This window comes from Dama dama, chromosome 29 (assembly GCF_033118175.1).
Source record: "Dama dama isolate Ldn47 chromosome 29, ASM3311817v1, whole genome shotgun sequence".
Lineage (NCBI taxonomy): Eukaryota > Metazoa > Chordata > Mammalia > Artiodactyla > Cervidae > Dama > Dama dama.
This window is the reverse complement of record NC_083709.1, coordinates 29,102,858-29,123,250: the sequence shown is the minus strand read 5'-3', so window position 1 is coordinate 29,123,250 and position 20,393 is coordinate 29,102,858. Positions and strand designations below refer to the sequence as shown.

General features: G+C 42.4%; 1 protein-coding gene across 1 annotated transcript in view; it reads right to left on the bottom strand.

The window, feature by feature from the left end:
- The window catches only part of ELAVL2 (ELAV like RNA binding protein 2), a 136,461-nt gene extending 130,523 nt beyond the window's left edge, over nucleotides 1-5,938 (bottom strand). Inside the window, exon 1 of the mRNA XM_061132961.1 lies at nucleotides 5,869-5,938. The gene's annotated coding sequence lies outside the window, so the exon portion shown is untranslated. The remainder of the gene's footprint in view (nucleotides 1-5,868) is intronic.
- Nucleotides 5,939-20,393: the final 14,455 nt, after the last annotated feature.

Below are 20,393 nucleotides of genomic sequence, written 5' to 3'. Positions count from 1 at the left end.
AGCGACGGAGAAACAGAAAAAGCTCACTTCTGAAAAGCAGCTCAGAGGAAATTCCAGATCAAGTACCATCAGATGCAGGAATATTTTCCCCACCTTTCTCAATTTGGTGAATCTATTTTCAAATACGCTGTGATTTATTTGCTTTGAGACATACTTCTTTTATTTCTGATATACACAAATGATGCCTAAAGGATAAAAAAGTGTTAAACATCCTTTAAAAACTGAGCAGGTGAGCGATTTCCAATAACTTACTTGACAGGACATTCATCAATGACTTTTCACTTGGGGTGTGAGAGGGTATTAAAACAAACACGGGAAAAAATGTTATTTCTGTGTAAATTTCTTTTTTTTTTTTGATGTATAGGAACAGATCCTTGATAAGAGATTAAAATTCAAATCAAGAAAATATAGACTGATTATTTTAATGTAAATGCTTAAATTTTAGATTTTGATTTCTCATTGAAAAAAAGATGGAAAATTTAAATTGAGACATTTATATTCCTGGAATGTCAGCTGGCTAAATTCTCATAATTTCACATGTAATCTAACTTCATTTATATTTTCAAGAAAAAAATACATTTTAAACTTCCCTTCCAAATTCCATTGATATATTTATATCTATTTCCATATTGAAATGTTCAAAGACATAATTCTCCCAAAACCTTCCTACAGTCTGGAAATTTTCTCTTTCTTCATGGCAGGAACATACATTATATGACAGTATGCTATAAGGATGGTATGTTCTAAAAACAATGGTTCATAAAACATACTGAAAGTCAAATATATAAAAGTCATCTATGGGATCCACCTATTACCACCTCTCCAATTCAGGAAACATTGTCATTCCACTGCCGGAAACCTTATATTTTAATATGCTCACCTTCACGCCATCACAGAGATGTGGAGGGTGAGGTTTTATACTCAAAGGTTAAGAAACCAAGGACACAGGTAACTGAGTCAAAATCAGACAACAGAAACTGCAAAATTCCAGCCTAGTATTTTCCACCTGGCTCTGCTAAATGAAGAATTTCAACTGAAGTGACAAAATCTACTCAAGCAAGACAACTTAGTAGCTAAACTGGCAGCACTGTGCTCACAAGACCACCTTACAAGTATAATATTTGTTTACAAAATCAGAACCGATTTTAAAACAAACTGTGAGACAAGGGAGCTTGGAGTCTGTCTTGGATGAAGGCTGAAGGCCCACACCGCGAACACGACGGCACACAAGAACACAGTGGAGTGACTTCTTCCTGCTCTCACCAATGTAAGACAACTCCAATTTTCAAAGTCCTGTTTCCCAAATAGAACTTTAATAGTCTTTATTCCAGAGAACAAGATGGCAAAAACTGTATGGAAATTTCTGTAGATGTGAATTTCTCCAGGCAAAGAAGGCCCACGGCTTTCTTCAGATTCTCAGAGAGTCTCAAAACTCCTCAATCTTAACAAGAAATTCCAATGTTACAGTGACTCCATAATAAGCAAACACAGAAAAGCAGAGAATTCTGAAGCAACCACTGCCCATATTCTCCTAAAGAGATAAGTCAAACGCAGTACTGAGCTTGAAGTGAATCTGACCACTGCTAACTAAGAGCCAAACAAAATAAAATGAAAACCCATACTGAAAGAACAGTTAGTCAGCCTGATATATACGAGAATAAGGATTTTTGTGATATTCCATTAACAGTCTTTAAAGCTACTGAAATAATCTCCAGTAATCAACAACCCGCAACAACCAAAATTCTGGGGAAAAAGAGAACACTGCCGCTGCTGCTAAGTCGCTCAGTCGTGTCCGACTCTGTGCGACCCCACGGACTGCAGCCCACCAGGCTCCTCTGCCCACGGGCTTTTCCAGGCAAGAGTACTAGAGTGGGTTGCCATTGCCTTCTCCTATTTAAGTCAAGGAAAAAGGCGGGTATAAATCTACCACTATTAGGGAAAGAAAAAACATACAGATACCTCAACCTAATAGTCTGAAACTTAACTGATGCTAAAACAAAACCTTTATGATTTAAAAAAAAAGCCTAACATTTTACCGTAACTGTCTCAGGATAAATAAGTCTATTGAGAAAAAGCATTTGGTTTTTTTCAAATAATTTCTAAAAGCAGCAAAGAGGGTCTTGACTGTCGAACCTTATTTGCTACTCATTTTCAGTCAGAAACTGATATAATGAAATCAGTAATAAAGACAAATACTAGGAAAGTGCAAGTTTACTAAAAAGAAAAAAAAAAAAAAAAACACAATTACTTGCAATTAATAAAGCAACCTCCAAATTGGTTCGATTTCAACCCCACACCACCTATTCCTATGACCTTCTCTGTTACTTTACTTATTCCACTCCTTGCCAAAGCACCTATCTTCTGCATAAAGGCTGCTTACAAGGAAAACCCTTATCTGTCATCACACAGAACTACTGAGCAACCCTGTAAACGGAAATATACAGCTAAGAATATTAGTGAAATTGATGTATTCAAAAGCTAACCCAAAGCGCTGAGAAAATAAATAACATCTGTACCAAAAACATGTATTTTTACGTAAACTAATCTCGGGAAACTTAGCATTTGTATTAGCTGGTGTAAGGGCTACGAGATGCACCTAGCACAGTGTTACAGAGGAGTCGCCTTTTGTTTTGTTTTATACGATGGATTACAAACAAGGCTACTGATACAGAAAGTCTTCTTTCCTTAGAAAAAAAAAATTCTCCTGTGACCTTACTAAAATTAGAGTCATGATATACATGATGAATGCTAAAAGCCAAATCTGTTCATTTCTTGTTAGTGAAAATTTTCTCAAATATACCATAAAACCCCTGTAAGATTTTACTCTATGCTAATTCCTATTTTTAGTTCAGACTTCAAGTTACCAGTTCTACTTAAACAATAAAAAAGCCTATCTTTTAACACAAAAAAACCTTAAAACAAATTATTGCCTTTAAGCTTAAGTGCCTTCTGTTTCTACTTAGCACTTGAAATCAAAGAAAAATCAACAACCATTGCAAACCAACCAGTATCTAAAATCAAATAAATAGATGATAAATGTTCTTTCCAAATTAGAAACAAAACAATGGATTTGGCATCAGAGTACACAACACGTGGGTTCTGGAGCTAACCAGAAACAGTGAAGACTTCCACATCTGCAAAATGAAACTGGCCAAAGCAAGTAAACATTCTATGCATCTAATGTCCTCCACAGAGTTAATTCAAGAGTTGGGTGTGGCATCACCAGTGCATAAGCCTTGGATTTCCAACACTTCTATAACACAGTATGAGCACAAAGCAGCAAACCTGGCAGCTAAATGTTAACAACTGAGACAGCCTCTAAGCAGGACAAGCAGCATATTCTGTGGGACCCAGAACAAAACCGAAGTACCGGCAGGCGTTATGGTCATGGGCCCATTCAGCGTCCCTGCCTCCAACCAACTACCAATGCTGAAGAAAACATCATCATCGTCAACGCTTTGATGTGGCAGCTTACAATGATTATTGGCCTGTTCAGCTGATTTTCCAAAGAATCAGAAACAGCTACAGTAGGTTTTCCACAGGGTGGCACACCATCCAGACCCCACACCACCTCATCTATGTAATTCCCCCACACGAGCAAAAAAATTAACCTGGCCAGGCTAAATACTGTGGATCTCCAACCTTCCTTACTTCCAGGTAAACATGATCAGTGAGAAAGGTAGCAATAAGAATGTGATAACGTGGTAAATTTAATAAGATTTTGAGTAAGAGAAAAAGAACTGACCCTACCAGACAGCCCAAACCATCAAAGAGGTGAGGGAAAAGTCAGTCTTGATAAGATGCTGTTTCAAAGTATTTAGGAAGAATATGAAAGAGTATTTTGCCACTGTAGTGCTCTTGCACCATGCTGCGGCCTAAAAGGCATCACACTTTTTAGAAAGATTCCTCTCCAATCAAATAGAGAGAAAAAGGTTGACCCTAGCCTAGAAGCTGGGGTATTCTGGATGGCTCTGTTGTGTCCTTAAAGAGAACATGGACCTTCCTTCTAGAAGAGAAAAAGACGTTTGAGGAGGTAAAACAGTATTTTTTAGCAATCACATTAGCATGAAAAGCACAGAAAGCTAGAAAGGCTGAAAGGGACAACAAGCATTCATCCAGGAACATCTGTCTATACACAAAATCCAAAAGCTGGACTAAGAAATGAGGAAGCAGAAATGCCACTTCGAGCATTGTTCTCCAGTAACCAACTGGGAGCTGGGTCTCATCTAAAAGCGCCCAACCAGACAGAAGGATCTCGCTTCTCTGGTGAAGAAGCATTAACCAGAACCAACCAACCACAAACCAAAACCAAAACCGGAACTCTAACTACTAACACATCCTGAGCCTAGAAAAGGAAAACTAGGTTCGGTAGGAAATAACAGGCCTAATGGACATTGACCAGTTTGGGGTGTTTGATCGATTCTAGGAGAATATCCTAAACCTAAAATCCTCTCGAATCGTGGGGAAAGAGTGTGCTCAGCTTAAATAGATGACCGGACATAATTTCTAAGAGTAAACAAGACACAGAGAAGAAAATACCTAAAAAGGGGGAGAAAGGACGCCTTAAACGCCTACGACTCGTCTTTGAAGAGAAAACAAAAACCTTATTCCCCGAAAGGGGGCAGCACAAAGTTACCCAAAAGGGCATTAAGGAGCCAGTTTTGAGCACATAAACACAAAAATGTTCTCTCAAGAAGTAAAAGAAACTAGAGGAAGCATAGAAAATTAAATGTAATGTGTTCCTTCAAAAGCTGCTTCTCCAGAACCCTCTTGGCCCCTCATCGCTCTACCTCCATTTCCAAGAGAACTTTCTCTAAGTATGTACGCCCTCCCCCGCGCCCCCAAAGAGTGTTACATCAACATTCCTACAAACCTATTATAAGGAACAGCTCAAAAACAAACGCAGTATATTGCAGTTCCTCCAGCAAGTCCGCCTCGCATTTCTAGAGCCAAAGGTCCAGATGAGAAAGTAGATCCAGGAAACCTCTTCCGCCTGCTCACCAAAATGGAGACTCCAGATCAGCTTCCGCAAAAAAAAAAAAAAGCGACCTTAGCACAAATGAAAAATTCAAACGACTCTGGGGGAAACAATTGTGGACAATGTTGTCTTCAAGGGCAACTGAACAGTATTTCAAACAAACCGATTTTACTTAAGGGGATGGGGAAATTACACCCCAAATGGTATTAGCAGTGTTCCTAAATGGACTTATTTGCCGTAACTTCTGGACTAAGCTACATTTTTATGAAGATAGAATTATTATGGCTAGCTCCACCGAAATATTAAGTTTTTAAAAGCTCTTTGTCCTTGCCGGACATATTTCGTTTGGCATTGTTAAACGCCATCCTTTGGGAAAGAAAAAAGAGTAGAGCGTCGATAAGAAACCCTCGTCTCACATTTTTAGAAAATGTAGAGAAGATATGAGATAAAAAATTTTATCGTAAAGACGATCTTTTAAAATACACACTATTTAAATGACCAACTGGACAACTACGACTCCGTGCTTGTGGCTCCCATCTAGAGGCAGGGTTCTGCACTCCAGCCCTCTAGGATAACAAGCCGGCTTTTAAGGAAACGCCGTGGAAGGCTGTTTGCTGGTCATTGTCACGACCACTGGAGGAGCACCTGCTGGTGAAGCGAGGCAGGTCCGCCCGAGACGCCACCGGTCTCACCAGGGCACGCTCACACGTCCGCGCCCCGGGGCGCAGCTGGCAGAGCAAGAGGCAGCTGCCGCCGCCGCGAGCCAAAGCCGGGAGCTTGCCTCACCCGGCCGCCCGACCCGACCCGCGGTTCCCGCCCAGCGCACCGCTCGCGCGCAAACCCGGGTGCGACCTCGAGCTGCGACCTCCCGCGGCTGCACCCGACCTCACCTGACGCGGCGCCAGGGACGAGAGCGGCCGGAGGAGCCTCCCCGCTCTGCCCCGGGCGCCCCCGGTCCCAAACCTCCGCACACTGCGCGACCGCGGCAAGTCTCCAGACGCCCCGAGAGCGCCGGGGGCCGCGCGCGCTGGGGCGCCGGACCACGGGGCACGCGAGCTGATAGCACCCGGCCGGGGCGGCCGGTGCACGCCACCTCCCACAAGGCGGAGGTGCCAGTCCACCGCCGGAATCCTGCCCTTTTTCTAGAAAAGCCCCCGCCCCCACTTTCCCTCCAATACACTCACCTGCGTCTCGGCGCAGAGCTCCTCGCGCTACACGCGGCCGTACCCGGGCACGTCCACGCCCGTGCACGCTGCCGGGCGCGACTGGTCCCGCTCGGCTCCCGCCGCCCCCAACCAGCCCGTGCCCACACGAGGGGCGGTGCCACCTCCCGAGGCGCCCAATTCCCTCGACTCCCGCCGCCAGGGGCCGAGCTCTAGGAACTTCCCGTGCACCACCTCCGCCGCCCCCACCAGCGTTCCCGCCCCGAGCCCGGACGGGGGCTCCCGCCGAGGCGAGGCCGGACTCCGCAGCCCAGCGCCGCGGCGGCGCGCACCGCCCTCCGCCTCGGCGTCCGAAACCGACTCACGGCCCGGCGAGGCGTGCCCGCCCCCACCCCACGCCCCCTGCACTTGCCTGCTGCGACTCGGGGCTGCAGCGACTACTGCTCGCGCCGCCGGCCGTCACACAGCCGCGGAGGATTCGCTCCGGGCGGGCTCCGCGGAGAGGCGGCGGCGGCGGCGGCGTCCCCAGTTCTGACGGTGGCGGGAAGGCGGACTGGAACCCGGCAGAACCCACGCCCCACCCGCGCGCGCGCCGGCGACCGGCCTCCTCAACCGGCCGGCAGCTGCCTCAGTGACGCCCGGGCGCCGCGGTCCCGCCGTTTGTAGCGGGGCGGGGAGGAGGGGCTTGCTTGGAAGAGCGCCAGGAGGCGGGGCCGGCGGCGAGTTCGCGGCGCCGCGGCTGCTGCCGCCGGCGCGTGCCCTGCCCGGGCGCCCCGAGGGTCGGTGCCTGGGAGCAGACGTCTGACTGCGGCCGCTCCCGTCCTTCTCTCCCGGCTTCCGATTCCGAGCAGGCTCCCTGACCAGGTTCCCCGGGCAGCGCGGAAAGCGTCGCGCACCCAGAAGCGTCAGATACCAGGTGCGAGTTTGCAAACCCCGAGGCTCCGGACGCTAACCGGCAACCAGAGCGATTCGCGCGAGGGATACTTTGATATATTATGTGTATCAAGTATATATACATACATATACTCACATCTTGCAAGCAAAGCTAATGGGCTTTTTCCCTACTTCACAGCGGAAGGGTCCGGTCCCTCCGCGAAAAACTAAAGGTTTGCCGGCGCTGCCCTTCTCTGCCTTTCTAGATGGAATCTGATGTTCAAATAAGCCCTGAGTACCTGTGCGGGGTGCTATTCTCTGCTTCAAACGCAAAAGTAGGAAATCCTGCACTCGACTATATTAGCGCCTGCCTCTCGCCGCATCCTTCCAACACCACCCACCGAAGCCCCGAAATGGCCAACTCTTCTCCGAGGGAGCGTCCCATCGCTGTATATCCTTTGGCCCGCCCCCACGCCCAGCTCAATCTCTTTCCTCAGGAAAAACCTGTGCCTGTCCTCAAACCCAAGGCTGGGAGTCAAAACCGACTCCAAACCACGCGGCGGAAGCACGTTTTTACACCTGCTCAGCCGTTTAATTACGAGAGCACCTGTCGTGTTTTTTTTTTCCCCCCCTTTGCAAAAGCTTCCGTTTTAACCCTTCCCCCTAAAAAACTACATTTAAAAATATCACCTGTCAAACCTACCTGTAATCGCAGGAGGTAAGAGAAAGGAACTGAGCAGTGGGCGGCTGAGTCGCCGCAAGAACGTGACCGAGGTTACAGCTTCAAGGGCATGATGCGGGTTTGATGCAGCAAGGTCCGCTAAGGGCGGCCAGCGCTCCCCGCCCCCACGCGACGGGCGGGGCTGGGGGAGAAGAGGGAAAAGACTGCTCTAACCCAGGACGAGGGTAGGGGAGACAAAATTGCCCTCTTGGGCGAAGTTAAATCAGACACAGTAGAGCAGGGGGCTCAGCCATGATCGAAATGGAGACAGTCCATCCCTCAACTTGGGAGACCCGGACGAGGGACACCAGAAAGAGCCAATTGATTCTATATCAGCATTTCTGTTGTCACTCCAGTAACGATTTGCAATTAAATGACCTTAATTGACTTTGTACGGGTTCCTGGGAAAATGGCTCAAAGCGCCTGCGTCTCTCTGACCTCCCTCTAAACAGTCAATTATAATATTCCCATCCCGGGCAGGCGGGATTGCTAAGAATGCCTGTTTTCAAATGTCAGGCAAAAATGGGCCTACCAAATTTGCCAATCCAAGCCTAAAACTCTTAGAATTTCTTAGGACACCCTACTTCCTGAAACTGACTTCTTGAAGTTATGGGAGTCCTCTTTCTCAACAGAGTTCCCCAAGTCTTCCAAAGCGCTTCTACTTAGCTAACACTGCATTTTCCTGGAGAACTCCAGAATAGGTTAAGCTTTATAAAGTAGGCTTGCCAATCACTTGGCTAAAAGAGGGAAGGGGAACCCAGGAGTACTTGGTGTAGGTCAGACCAAGCAATAACTAAGAGAAATAGTTACTTTTTAATCCCCTAAAAGGTGATATTTAAACACTCGGCATTTTGTCTTTTCTCAGACTTATTTGTTCAGATTCTAATAAATCTTTCAGATGTCCCATTTAAGAAGCCATTTTACCAAGGAAGCCCCAGACTTCCTATCCTTCCATTCCCCCAAACACTCACACCTTTTCCCCTGACTTTTAGGAACTGATTTCCTGGTAGGGAAATAATTTCTTAGGTTATTAATGTCCACTCTTTACCCTCCCCCCATGTTAAGACTACATTTTATAGATTGCACTGTAGGCCTAAGAAATAAATCACCTCCACTTCCCTCGCACTCTCAACATCCAGAGGATGGGTATAATAAATGTAGGAAAAGGCTGAAGGTTTAGAATCGTAACCAACAGGAGTGTTTGTACATGAGTAGGAGCGGGAAAAGAACCTGTTCGCGGAGAAAGTACAGCGACATCCAACCTGGCCCAGCGGTGTTAAGAGTAAATTCTAAATGGTTGACTATTTCTCTCACTCGGGCCACAAGAAAGCCAGATCTGCAGTTGGTAATTACGAGAGAAAACACCCAGCCTCGACATCAGTTTCACTAACCTATACTTGAAAATGGAAAACGGGGAATGTATCCAACCTCCAATTTCCCACAGTTGTATAGCTCTCATATTAATTCTTTACAAACGTGAAATAGGTGGGTACGTGGCAACGTGCTGGGCATAAATTAAGCAACAATGGCCACACGAAGTCCTGTTCGCCGCTGAGATCCTGTGGTAGGCAGTGCCACCGTGCAATCCCCAACCCCCACTGCCCCAGAGATGGCGGAGTCGGGTCCAGAGGAGGCCGGCCGAGCGCTGGCTTTTCGAACCAGGTGGGTGGGTGGGGAGGGGAGCAAAGGGAAATTAACCCCAGCCGGCTTTGTATGTTTTCCCCATCCTCTCCCTCTCTGGCACCACACGGGCGCTCTCACGCACACATACTCACCCACACCCCCTCGTGCCAATAATTTAAACTTCTCTTAGGCAAAGCCAGCGCCGCCACCGCTCCCTCCACCCGCCTCGCCCCAAGATCCCCCTTCCAGCGCGAACATCCTCCCCCTATCCCACCTCTACCCTGGCTTCTCTTTTACGCAGTAGAAAGCCCCCTGGTTTCTCCTAAACCCTGAGAAATCACAAAACTTAAAATGAAGCAAGTCTGCCCAGCGTCTCATCCCCAACCATCTTTCTTCAGGCGTCAGTTTAACAATAGCTATTCGAGAAAACCGGGGGGCGGGGGGGCGGCAGCAAGGAAGAGGGTGAGTGAGGGCTGTGTAGCCGAGTTCGCCACTGAGGTGGCTGCGGAGCCTTGTCGGCTGCTAAGGGGTTCCCCCTCGCCCAGAAGGCGAAGTCAGCCGCGTAGGACCAAGGACAGGGCTTGGAATCCACTTCCCAGCGCCCAGCACAGTTCGGCTTCCTTGCAGCCGCCCCTCCACAGACACAGCTCTAAGGATCTTATTTACGCTTTTCTGAACAAAGGGAATCTCATATCCGGTACAGGCTTAAGAATTCGGCCTTAAATTGGCTATCTTCTTTTAAAACAGAAGCACGATAATTGGCGACCGTGATTTCGAGTCCGCATACCTCGCAATGATGAGTTTTGACAGCTTCTACCCAGCCCAACCCAGCCCCAGCCCCAGCCCTCGGGCGGCATGTACTTTTTTTCAGTCAACTACAACTCGCTGCCTGGTGCAGCATCTAAATTCCATCTGGCAATCCTATCTCCCCAGCACATGTTATCTGGTTAATGCAATTAAGTATGGGGTTTTCGCTGGTCTAATCTGCAAGTCCAGGCTTCTGATTCCCCTTAATGGTTCTAAAGCCTCTACGGTCCTTCGGTTGCTTCGCGAAAGTAGAGGCATGCATCCACCCCCCCCCCCCCCAAACCCAAGTTATCCCTCTCTTCCCACGAAATGAACTTCCAACCTCAATCCCGAAGCTCACTCAACATCTAGACTCCCAATGTACCCCTCCCTGTTCTACACTGGCCACATTTACCACTTAAGTTTTTGCCACTGACATTTGCGAATATTCAATACGTCAAGCATGCGTCCACTGTCTTTTAGTCTAGCTCTCTAGAATTAAAAAGCTGAGCAGTAGCTTTGAAATGAGACAAACATGTGCAATTAACTTCTTATTCTGTATTCCGCTCACTTACAGGTTTTCTGGGTTTGCCAGCGCATCGCTGCAACTAATGATTAAAGAAACCAAACCGAAACTTACCTTTCTCCCTTAAGGTTTTTGTGTATGTGTGTTTTTAAAGTAACGGTGCAGTTCTCCCAATAAGGATGAGCAAGAAGCTGCTGGATAGTTCTCTTAAGACAGCACGAAACCTAAACTGTGCTCGGCTTAAAAGAAGCAAATAAAAAGAAATGCTTTCGACCCCAAAGTCCAACGCTAAAAGAAATGGCAAAAAAAAAAAAAAAAAAAAAAAAAAAAATACGAACGGGGAGGGGAAACTTAAAAAAGAGAGTTTAAAAAGACGGAGAGACTACCCTCCTATTGCCTTTAAACTAAACAAAAAGGGGCAAGAAAAACAAACGAAGGAACAAAGAAAGAGACGAAAGAACGTTTTTTCAAAAAGACGATGTCTTTCTCCTTGTTGCTTTTTAGTAGGTCGCTACAGGAGTAAGCTGCTGCATCTCTAACTGAGAACAGAAATAAGGGGGGAGGACGTCTTAAAAGGGAGGTGGACTGGACCACAGATTTATAGCACGGTATCACCAACCCCTTCTCTGCCTCCGCACTGCCGTGTGTGCAGCTGCTCTGCCAGGCTCCTATCCCAAGCAGCACGCGCGGAAGTATACGCTAGGTCGCTTCACAACGCAACTTGCTCATCTCCCTAGGATCCTGATTGGCCTAGGCGGTTCTATTGAGTCCGCCCAAGCGAGGCCGCGCGATATGATTGGCTAGGTGCTTGTGTCACTCTCGAGAGCTCAATGGAGTCCCGTTTCAAGGTAAGTTGTGCGGAGAGGTACACACTTAACACTGGCGGCGAAGGGAAATGCAAGAAGCAAAAAGAGATGGGGAGAGAGCAACGTGGGAGGGTTGGAACTGTACTATCAGAGTTTGCGATATGGCACGACCTCCTTTCTTCTTAAACCTTTCTGCTTCGGAAAGACTCATTTCCTTTGCCATCACTGCCGCATCTGTGGCATGTTTCTTTATAACATTAAAACTCTGTCCGGTATGTATGAGTCATTGAGAGCTCCCTGTCTTTGATCTGAGTGAAAGGGATGAATGTACATCCATTCCTTGCACGCATGCCTTTTTCGATTTGTGTTCCAGTATACTAAGTTAGATAGTAGGCGATTTTATGTGTTTCTCTATTTGAATATATGCATATTGCTGCTGTTTGTTTGGGTTTTTTTAAGCTTCTTTTTAGGAAAAGAATGAAGTCAGAAATGCTTTCAAATAAAGCTGGACGGTTTGCATTACCTATCACTAAATGTTACAATAGGAAAGTGCAGGAAAAACATCCTGTCCAGGGAAAGAGGTACTGAGTTGAGCTAACGTCCTTCACTTTGAGGTGTATGATGACTCTCAAAAAGAGCAGCTGTATATAAAATTAGAACAAGCCACTCCTCTGCATTTGCTGGCGGTACAGTTCTTGGACCACACATGTATTGCTGACAGTAAAGATAGTCGAGCCTTTATCTGGATTTAGAAAGTTTAACCAGAAGACCAAGTGCTGTCAACCCTTCTGCTTTATAGATGAAGACTACTTTATTAAACTCCATATATTAATAACATTCAGGAAGCTGAAATTGAGTTTTATTCATGGTATTTATTTCATCCTCCAAGTGAAACTGTAGTCCTCAGGATCGACTTGATGTATAAGAAGAAACAATATCCACTTGACCTAGGTTCTTTTTCAGCTTGAATTTCTTCTTTTAATCTTGAAAAATAGCACCAGTTTCCTACACAGTACTTACAATTCTTACACAATGTAATATCTTCCCTAGAAGCTCATTCCTTTCCAAAAGAAATTCCTTTACTTGTTTATTACTAGCCGCTATCTTTGAGAATGCTGGAAAGAGGAGGCACTGGTAAGAGTTAGAGACGGCAGCAGGGCGGAGTGGGATGGAGGGAAAAGGGACAGATAGTCACAATGCAAAATGACTATAAAGTTGAAGTAAATCATAGTTCCTTGAAAGTGTCCTTGAGTGCTGATAAATGCTTACTGACAAAAAAAAGAAGACCTGTTTATTTCCCATATAGCCCATATAATATATCTGAGATCCTTGGATAAAAATAACTGGGAGTTGGGAAAGAAGGCCTGAATCTATATAACTACCATTTATAATTATCATGCTGTAATCCCCACCCCTACATCTTATATAACAACAGGCCTGGGGTCATAATTTCACTTAAAACTCTTTTCTAGACCTGCGTGGAACTCAGGGGAAGAAGAAAGCAAAGCTTTTTGAAGAAAGAGAGTAAAGGGGTGGAGGGAACAACAAATTAAGGGAAAAAAACAGAAAGTCTCCACCTCATCCACAATAATCAATGTATGAATAAACAGCTGGAAGATTCCGTTTGTTGTCATCTTCCTTCGAACATTCCCTTCCCCCCTAGATCTGTACAAAAAATAAAATAATAAATGCCAGTTGGGAAAAAGTGTAATACTGTTTAGTCAGAATTACCAATGAAGTAAATTGTCTTTTCTCCTTGTTAATATGCTCTTAATATTGAATGAGTTGCAATTGATCATGTAATATTTTCAGCAATCTGAAGAAAATCTTTACCATTAGCTTACAATTACATAAGTTTTGTCTAACTGTAGAAACTAATACTTTGTTTATTTTGTGATGTTTGTATCCACAAGAAAGATTTTGTAGGTAACAGCAGTATATTTTTCCAAGATTTGGGGGAGGGTGGATATGGAAAGTTGGGTGTGGTGTGGAGTGATGAAAATCCAGCATATGTGTTATGTCATTAAAGAAATTACCCGAAAAATGGTAAACTTGTCCATTCAAACACAAAATGCTAAATTCTACTCATTCAGTATATATACTTTTTTCAGTTTTTTTCACAGGAGCAAATATTTTTCAAAATGTCATTTTCAACATGTTTCTTTCTCTGTAAAGTGGAGTTAAATTATTTAAGAAATTGAAAACATCTTAAAATACTAGTTTACTTCCTCAGTAAAACAAATGTTTTTAAATTTAAAAACTTTTAAATGGATATAGTATAAGTAACTTGTAGTTTTCCAACTTTTAAAAATAAAAAATGGAATACAATCACTAAAACAAATGATATCTCGATGTAGATTTCACTTTGAAATTCATACTGTTATAGACTGAAATATTAATATACTCTATCTTACAACTAATAAAGACCAGGTATAAACCTCACATTGTACATTAAGCACCTATAATCAATCCCTCTTCATTCATAGTTGGGTAAAGAATTATCCAGAGCACCTGATCTTGCACTAGAAAAGCATTTGAATTATGATTGTCTTGTTAGCTCTTATATATCTTCGAAGTACTTAATATTATTTTAAATTGCAGCAGAGAAGGAAAGCTATAGGGAGTCATTGAGAGTTTGGAAAAAAAGTTTGACATAGAGAAAGCTGCAAAATGAATGGTTCTCAAAGCAGGAAAAAATAATGAATTCAATTGATTCTTTTACAAAAATATCTTTATAGAGGAACAGCCATTCACAGGAATATTCATAAGCTATTGTGGCCATTTTTTTATGATAAATAACCCCCTTATACTAGATCTGAGGAGAAATAGTATCCTCTATTTTAGTATCCTCTAAAATACTTTCAGGATTTATGATAAAGGTGACTGTAAATTACAATTGTAACATTTTTTAAGCAAATAAAGCAGTTAAGCTATTTAAATGAGTTTACAATGTTTGGCTTAAGGTGATTTCAAACATCATATCCTCTCAGATAAGTAAAAATATTTGTCTGTGTTAATTTGTTGGGCTGTTTGGGATGAGGGAAGGGAGTGTCTGTGGTTCATAATGTTGAAACTGTGACAGTTTACTGCCTGCGTAAGAAATATATAGCTTGATGATTACTATTTTATTTATCCTTCCTAAAGAAGTATGTCAACTTTACTTGCACGGTTTAGAAAACAGGGGGGAAGAAAAGTTGTCGAAAAAACTGATGCTACTTGAATTTAGAACATGGCAGCGGGGCAAAAGAATGAGGCGGGAATTAGCACCATGGACAGAGACAAGTCGAGCCAGCCTGACTACAGGTTTGCAAAGCTTAATAGAGTTCTCTGTCCCTCCCAGTGAGACACGGAAACTGCAATTTGGGGGGAAATTTCATGTCTACAGACTTTAAGGAAGAGGCTCGCCTGTCCATAGAAACACGTTTATTTTGAATAGGCTTGCTTTTGCTAGGACTCGGCCATAGTGACAAACCGCCAGGAAGGTTAAGTGCCCCGAACTGGCTGTGCACACTCCACTCTCCTCCTTTCAGACACTTCTTCCCCCAGTGAGCCTGCCAGTCATCAGTGTGTTCATACAAAATAAATGCAAATCCAGGTAGTCATCAAAAAGTCTACTAAACCTACTCCAGAGTTTTTAATCCTCGAAATTCCCAGAGGAATCGCAACAAAAACGTCTACCCGTCAAACCCTCTCTCCCCTCCCCCAATTCTTCCCCCTGCTCCCTCCTTCGCCTGGCAAAGGGGCAAAGCCTTCTATCAGAAGGTGAGTGACCTCGGAGACTATTTTGCAAGGAAACCCTTTACATTGCAAACACTTTCCATTAGGGACTGTGCCAGAGATGGCAGTGAGCAGGATCACAGACATCCTTTACTTTCTCTTTAATTTTGTCTTTAAACTCCTGTTTAATGGAAAAGGCTAAAGGGAACACTTCAGCAAGAATTGACCCTAAATTCTGAGGTTACTGTTTACACTTAAAGACACATGAATTGTATAATTTTTTAAATTAAACGTAATGTAGTGCCTCGGTAAAATTTTTAAATCAGCCTATATTTTTCTTCCTCCCCACCACCATCGCTTTTTTTTTTCTCGGCAAAATTTGTATGAGGTTCATTCTCCTTTAGATCATTTGCCAGCGGATATTCAGGCTAAAATCTGTTGCACGTGCCCCAGAGTGTCTCAGAAAATTTATTTGCAGCTTCGGGTCAACGATCATTTATGTAAACGCTCCTACAAATGCCCTCATGTTTTTTTTTTCCCTCCTCTATTTTACTTGGGACCAACTTTTAGCAAGATAAACTCACGTCTTTCCTGAGCATGCAAAGGGTGATCTAGGCGACCAGGGAGGGTGAAGTAAGAAAAACGGGAGGTGAGAAAGGGCAAATCAGAGCTTCGTGTCCATTTCTTCCAGAGGTGCTAACAGCCTGCTCTAAGCTTCCTCCTAGAGCCGGTACATCTCATGCAAAATTAATACAAGTAATTAAAAATAGCAGTTTGCAAAGTTAAAGGAAACCATCTGTCTCAGCTGGTGGCAATCAGTCTTTTCGCCGGTCCCTTTGCCGGGACCTGGGAAGAAGCGGTTTTTCTGCTTCCGAGGCTCGGAGACTCTTTCTTATATTCAAGATTTATGTTTCCACTTGTGTGCGATGCACGTCTAATTTGAAATAATAAAGCCGGGCTGAGCAACCAGTCAATCAGAGATATCAACGCTGCTCGGCACGCAGCCCTGCCCCCACCTCCCTCGATCCCTTACCTTCTTTCCCTCCTCCCCTCTATCTCGCTCTCCTTGCCCTCCCCCTCCCATTTCCCCTCTCCTCTGCTGTCTCACACACTCCCACTTTTCCCCCACGTGTGTTCAGATCAAACCCTTGCCCCATAGAGCAAGTGACCGCACCGGCGCCCGGTGACAAAGGCAGAGTTTGTATCAGAAGAAGACTGAGGCCCGGGGAGACAGCGGCTAGAGAAACAGCTGTCTTATCAGCCCGCTGCAGAGATGGAGATGGCTCGAGAGGTCCTCAACAGATAATCACTTGAATACGTTTGCAATGCGCCAAACTTCACGCTTGATAAGGCCAACCCAATGTAGAGAGCAGTCCAGATCCTGCTCCATTCTGTTTTATCTGGGCTGTAAATTAAGAAATTGAAATTCAGGTGGCAGAGGCAGCAGTCGGCTGATAGACCGCTAAAGTAAACTGTCATTAAAATGCTTTCGGCAGGCAGAGAGGGGGCGCCCGGAACGGGATCTGTTTTTTTAATGGGGGGAGGGGAGCGGTGAGAGAAGTCCACCGGTTTTAAAAATTATTTGGGGAGAGGAAGCTGTAAGGAAAAGTTGCAAAGGGACACAACATCTTAGTCATGATTCCTAGTCATAGTTACAATGTAGAAACAATTAGAACAAAATAAAGTTGTGTGAAGTTGGGTGTAAATAGAGATTAAGGGCCAATTTAAACTAATCATAGATTAAAAAAACAGAATTCCGTCTTTTTCAGAGCATAGGACAGAGGAAGCTCTCTGACTCCAGTATTAGAAACAGATTCCAAATGGGCTCTAAAATTTTCCTTTTGTTGTAAGAAAAGTAGATTAACCAGATACAGAGGAGTGTATGTACCATAAACGGAGGTAAACCTGACCTTTTTGTTGAAGTGATGGGGCCACAGGAGAGATTCCAGGGTGGCTTTTAGAATAGCCAATGAAGCCACAGGAGAGATTCCAGGGTGGCTTTTAGAATAGCCAAAGAAGTCGTCAACCACAGAAACGAATCTGCTTTAGCTTCTTACAAGAATGAGAGTTCTATCTCATCCACCCCACCCCCTTTACTCAGATAATCACTATGGGTTATTTCAGGAAACTCAAGAAATTCCACATATGTATTTTGACATCACCTGATTCTCTCAGCACACTTTACATCTACACACTTCTGCTTTTATGGATATGGGACATGAAATTCTATGCATTATTTAAATAAATGTTTGGCAAAAAGTTTAAAATGTAAAAGAACCAGAATATAGCCAGTGACCTTGTTTTCTTGACTCACTGATGACTCTGCACTGTATCTTGTTCTCGATTTTGTTGAATAGTTTGCAAATTCACTGGTGTGCATTCTTGAGTGTGGAAGTATGAGAGGACAAAGTGCATTTTCCAGGCAGCATTTATATTTCAAGTTTTAGCAACCTTTCTAAAAAGATACCTTAAGCTGATAAGACATGGTTAACACAGTTTTAGAAAATCGATCAGTTTTTACTTTGTGTAACTCCAAAACTTTGATCAATGTCAGAGTGCACTTAATTGACAATATAAAGGCTGCATAAATCACAGTGGGGTGAGAAAGAATTGAAAATAAATTTGTCAAGAAAAATGATGAGAAAAAATTTAAGATAGTAGTGTATGTTTCCAGTTATTGAACTACTTAGATATATTAAAAAACAATTTTTAAACTTTGAAATTGCCATTTGATTACTCATAGGGAAGTAAGCAAATAAATATAAGTCATGGAATCTCAAACATGTTTCTGTTCAACATTTTTTGCAAAAATCCTTCATGCCTTGTAACACCAAGAGGTATTAAAAATATTCAAGCACACAAATGAATGAGTGCTGCAAGTGGTCTTCCATGACAGAGAAATCTAAGTTTATGTTAAGTAATTTCTCCCTTCCATAACACCACTTTCCATAATGTTATGGTATTAGTTTAAATAATGATGGCTATATACACATTTTAAGAAATATTTTTAATGAATTCCAGACTTTTAGGTGATATTATATTATCTTGTGATAATGAGACATTTTCCTGCTTGTTACAAGTAGTCAAACAAATTTGAATTGCCAGCTTTAATGAGTCTCTTAAGCTATGGGTTTTATTTTTAGCTTTCTTAAGTAAATTAAAAATATGCATACAAAGAACTGTTTAACCTATTCTTTGTCACTACAAGTAGGTCTTTTTAAAGATGATAATTTACATAAGGTTTAAAAGATGCATTATAAGTTTGAAATGTGAGACAAACATATTTTACAAATACAAATTATTGTAATATTTCAAAATGAAAAGATAATTTTAAAAAGAAAAATTTATTGAACAGAAAAGTATTTTAGCATGAAATTATTATAAAGATCACTCCTGTCTAATTTTTGTCACAAATGATATATAGTTTCTAAAAGCATAGCAATACATTAGGAATGATAAAAAATAATTTAAAAATTTTAAGTGCAAAATTTATTTTTAAAATGATTCCCCATTTTAATTCTTCTCTGTGGGAAATAGGATCACAGATTTTTAAGGTAAACAGTCTCTCTATGATGTATAAAGGCAAAATAGTGGAAGGTTTGGAAATATCTAAAAGTTAAAATATTTTTATTTAAAACTGATTATAATTTTATTATAAAAAAGACAACTAATTGTATCTTTCCAGATATAACATTTATCTTCAGGTGAAGGTCAGATGAGCAGTACATAATCATTTCCTATTTCTAACTATTCCTGAATCTTTGACAAAAGACCCATTTTAGTTTGCTTTAAGCATCTTTTAAGTGCCTATATTTATATAATATCTCATAAGTTTTTTAATAGTATGGTTTGTCTGAAGATTACTCCTTTAAATAGAAATTGATATGTTGCTTTATTAGGAGCTACAGTTTTGAAAATTTTAAGAGCTTGGGTTTTCACTTCAACTACATCTGGATCTGAACCTGACTCCACTACTATTGGGTCTTGGATAAGTTATTTTATCTCATTTAAGCCTTGATTTTCTGATCTATAAAATGGTAACGATATTGTTTAATTTAGGATCACTGTAAGGTTAAATGAAGCCATAAGTGTGAAGTACTCAGACTTCCTGGCATGGAGGAAGTAGTCCATACAAGGTAACTAAGATTATGGAACAAAATGGTGACTTAGCACATTTATTTGATGAAGCCAGAATTAGAATTCCTGTGTTTATATATTGTCTCTTAAACATTTTCATTTGTTCTCATTAATTTCCTGATGTATCTTATGATAAATAGCTTCTTACATTTCTAATTGTAACCAAGTTTAAAAGGCTTGCATAAGGCATAAAATCTTCTGTCTCCCCTGTGAGGTAGCTTCAATATATTTCCCAATACAATTTCACGATTCATCCATAAAAAAAGTCGTGGGTCTTCAAAAAGGAACTTAGTCTGAGATCCCATTTGATTGATATAATAATAAAAACACCTTAGATTTTTATAGTAACTTTTATCACAAAAAGCTCAATGTACTTTTACATATTTATCATTGTAACTCAGGAGGTAAGGAAGGACATAAATTATTTCTCATTTTCAAGGGCACAACAGAGGCACGAGGAATTTAGGTAACATTTCTAAGATTAATAGGAATACAAAATAGGTTTCCTGAATATCATTCTTTCTGCAATGTGTTACTCTCTTTGGCATTAATTGCAACCATTGTTCCTTTAGTTAGGCTACCAATGTTAGTGTTTGGCATTAAGTACAGGTTATAATTCAGTTAAATACTCACGGAAATCAAGATGAGTCATGTATGTACTATCACAGTCTAATCAAATCAAAATATTTTCATTCTGTGCTGAGAAGCTTTTATTTTTCAAGTATATATATGTACATATGTATATGTATACTATATATATGTATAGTATACTATATATATGTATAGTATACTATATAGTATATATGTATAGTATACTATAGTATATATGTATATGTATAGTATACTATACATATACATATATACTATATATATGCTTCCCTGGTGGCTCAGATGGTAAAGAATCTGCCTGCACTGTGGGAGACCTGGGTTCGATCCCTGGGTCAGGAAGACCCCCTAGAGAAGGGAATGGCAACTCACTCTGTGTATTCTTGCCTGGAGAATCCCATGAACAGAGGAACCTGATGGTCTATACTCCATGGGGTCGCAGAGGCAGACAAGACTG